Here is a 3,997-nt window from a genome sequence, read left to right as displayed (position 1 = left end):
AGCACAAATACAACACTTAACAGCACATACAAAGGAGGCAGTCAAAATATCTCAAAGACAGCAGCCCTGGAAAACAACTCAAGCCAGGCATAGCAATCCCAGTAGTTAACATGACAGATTTGCACAGGCCATGCAGGATCCCAGATGAGGAGGAAAAGTGGGTGAGCAGCAGAAGTCAAAGCCAGTCTGAGTCAGATACAGAGGCCAGCGTGCTTGGGCAAACTTCGAAAAGGCTGAACTCCAGCCGCAAATGTTTGCTTGCTCTCTCTATACTATTCAAGGTATCACAATACCATCAGTGATGATGTCAGACTTTCGAGAAAGAATGGAAGAAATGTCTTCGGCTTTCTGTGGTCGCAGTGGGGCTAAGGTAATGCTTATTCTTGGCACTATACCTAACACCTGTTCATCCTTCAAGGTTCATTTGGCCTTTATTTCTTGAGGAAGCCTCTCACGACCTCTCAAGTTCAGGTTAGGTGACCTTCTCTGATACCACTGCAGCAGCTGTATTTTCTTCCTCAGAGCACTCTTCACATCATGTTATTTCCTGGCTTTTTGCTTGTTTTTGCCTATCCCCATCTCTTCACTACTATGTTCCCAAAGTCAAGCACACAGAGTGCGTAGGACATTGTAGCCACTCACCAGATGGAATGAATCTCATGGGGGTAGGTGGAAATGGCTGAATATAATGCGAGAGGTGTTGTTCTTTCTGAACAATCTAATAAAATATGCAATGTATAGGTACCTAGAATCTAACAACTTATCCATCTTTAAAATTTTATTTCCAGTCCTTACTCTCAGTGCTGGTGAATGTCAACTATTTCAAGTTTTGCAGAAAAAACTGACAGTATGTCACAAGGGACTTCAAATATGCATATGATTTGAACCAAAAATTACTTCTAGAAGTAGGTCCTAAGGAAGTAAGTACAAATGCAAATAGAGGAAGGATGTTCACTATACTGTTATTTATAGTAGGAAAAAATTAAATGTTTCCAGTAAGGGAATGTGTAAATAAGGGATCAGTCCTTTGATTGCACATTGTGCAGGCATGAGGGAAAAAAAACACACACTTTGGAAGAATATTTAAAGACTCAGGAACAATTTCATTCCATAATATTAAGTAAAAGAAGCAGGACTTTGGACATGGTTGATGTGCCACGGTGCCAGAGAGGTGGCAGCAAGGTGGTGGACAGGGAGTTTGGGGATGTGTGGCAAAGGAGTTTTCCATCAGGAATAAGAAATTTAAACAAAGGATGTGGTGACCTAACCATTCGCTTTCTTTTGCAGGGAGCATTCCTGATGGACAGGCTTTGCATTTCAAGAAAACTGGAGATTCAGCAAAATTACAAGAAATTGCTACGGTAGGAAAAGAAGGTTCAAACCTCATAGGAATCCCAATTCACAGATGGATGCCTTGATAATCTGAAACATCTCTAGTGAGATGAAGAGGAAAGCTCAGGAAGCAATTTAGAAAAGCTAATCAGCTTTTGTCAGAAGAACAAGTTGATCAGCCATTGCCAGAACTATCTAGCACTGACCAGGCTTTGTCTGAAGAACATTGCAGAGGTGACCAGCTCAGCCAGAAAAGCATAGAAAAAAAGAAAAAACCCCTTTAATATTAAAAAAAAAAAAAAAAGAAAAAAAAAGAAAAATAAAGCATCAAATGGAAAAGCAGAAGAAAAACATGAATGAGTACAAGCTAAGTGTGCTGCTAAGAAACAAGAATTTCAGAGTAGAAAATGAGAGAGACAAAGTTCAAAGGCTCTACAAAATGAAAAAAAATGGAAGCGTTCAAAATGTTGAGCAAAAAGATTAAAAAGGGCCAACCAAACTTGAATTTACAAATGTAGTATCTTTAAAAAAAAAATACAAGAAAAGAAACCTGTCAGATATTTTGTCCTTAATCAAGAGTGAACCTATCTGCTGTCTATTGAGTTCTTCTGCATATGTCATGTACCTCCAAACAATTAACTGAAGTTATCACCATAAACTGGAACGCTAAGCTACACTAAATATAATATGTCTAAGTATTTTTGTTCTTGTAAAGGAAAATTTTCTATATACGATCTACAGAATATACTTTGTTTCTTATTTATTTGCCTGTGAGGAAAGTTGGCCTGAAGAATGGAAAGAGCCTTCTATCTGGGTGACAGGTTTAAGCATGTAATGCTTTTGTATCACAATGAAATTTGGGCCAAATCAAATGTTTTGAAAGTTAAAAAAAAAAAAAAATCAGCTTGTGGGCAAAGGCAGCACTACTTTTGTGGTCCTGCAAATTTCCACTGTGGTCTGTTGGGTGGGTAGGATGTCCTGACTCTGGTCCTTCCCCATCAGCCTCTTCACCCCCTTCCCGAACAACTTCACTTCCTGTGTCCAGGCCAGTGAAGAGAGGGCAGGGAGGGCAGGGAGACCCTCCCCCAGTATTAGCGGACCACGTAAGGAGAAGTCCTTCGTGCCATGGTCTTTTGGGGGCAGGGGGTGGCAGTAATCCTTCAGCGTTCATCTCCCTCAGGGGCAAGGTGGTGGAAAAGCACCCAGGCTCTTCTCTGGGCGTGGGGGAAGGGCTCCAGAGTGCCTGCAGTGCCTCCCCGTCTCTGATGGTGTGTCCAGCGCTCAGACTGTTGTCAACTGTTGTTGTTTGTATGAGCAAAATTATCTTTACTAAACAGATTTAATAGTTGGAAAAAAAAGCAGCACACAACAAATTACACATTCTGTATGATCCGTTATTAATCTCTCTCTCTCTCACACACGCAAACACACACACACACACACACACACACACACACACATTGCATACACAAGAGAAAATGTTGGTGGGAAAGATATCTATTTATTACTAATTGTTTATTTTATATACTATTTTGTATTTCCAAGCCCTCATTAGGAGGCATACATTACTTTTAAAATCAGAAAAAAAAGTTAGGGTAATAACAAAATCCAAATTCTTATTTCTGTTTCCTTTTTTCAAACACACAGATAAATAACATGGAACATGTAGCCTGGAAGAGAAAAAGCACATGGCTTTTTTCTCTCAGGATGTTCCAACTATGGCCATTAACAGACCTCAAAGGAGGTCTGGGCTACTTCCTCTTAAGTAATTGTTTTATTTATTTATTTATTTATTTATTTTTAATGTTTATTTTTGAGAGAGACAGAGTGTGAGCAGGGGAGGGACAGAGAGAGAGAGAGAGAGAGAGAGAGAGAGAGAGAGAGAGAATCTGAAGCAGGCTCCAGGCTCTGAGCTGTCAGCACAGAGCCTGATGTGGGGCTCAAACGCATGAACTGTGAGATCATGACCTGAGCTGAAGTTGGACACTTAACCGACTGAGCCACCCAGGTGCCCCAAGTAATTGTTCTTATTAGAGGAGAAGTAATGTGTGGAAAAGCAAAATAGGCAAAGTACAAGGTATGTGTCTGTTTTACACATATAAACCCATAGAGAACCATTGTCACTTTCTGCAAATTGGCTTTCCCTCTCCTGTCTGCTCAGGACTAGTCCACAGTGGGTTGAAAACATACACATACCATTCTGTGGTAGTGTTCACTGTCCTTCCCTCACAGGGCATTCTGGGTTGTGACACATCTCTTCTCTTTTACACTCTTCCTTTTTTCTACCCCTCTCTCTATCCCCAGGTTACTCCACAAGGCTATTGCGAAAAGAATGAAATCAAAATATGTGGAACATTCTCAGTCCCTCAGAGGGTAGGTGGAATTAGAATAGAAATAATTATCTCAGTTTCCATTACTTTTCATGCTGTGCTATATTATATACCCGTCATCCAACAAGACACAGTTCCTCCTCTATTTCAAATACCGATGAAAGAAAATTTGTCAATAAAGGTTCCTAGTTGAGTGCCCAGACTTTTGTCTTCAACATTTACTGTATGGCCTACTTTGTAAGTTTGGTTTTAGATTTGGTGATATCAGGATTAATAACATTATGTTTTATGCCAGTATATTTTATTTCACTGGGTTCTGAATAATCAGAGAACAG

At 40.0% G+C, this 3,997-nt stretch overlaps 1 pseudogene; it reads left to right on the top strand.

Annotated features, from left to right (window-relative positions):
- The first annotated feature begins 1,280 nt into the window (after positions 1–1,280).
- LOC125917029 (thyroid transcription factor 1-associated protein 26-like) lies at positions 1,281–1,904 on the top strand (annotated as a pseudogene).
- Positions 1,905–3,997: the final 2,093 nt, after the last annotated feature.

Source organism: Panthera uncia, unplaced genomic scaffold (assembly GCF_023721935.1).
Source record: "Panthera uncia isolate 11264 unplaced genomic scaffold, Puncia_PCG_1.0 HiC_scaffold_1412, whole genome shotgun sequence".
NCBI lineage: Eukaryota > Metazoa > Chordata > Mammalia > Carnivora > Felidae > Panthera > Panthera uncia.
Note: the sequence above shows the minus strand (reverse complement) of the source record. Positions and strands in the feature narration are given on the sequence as shown.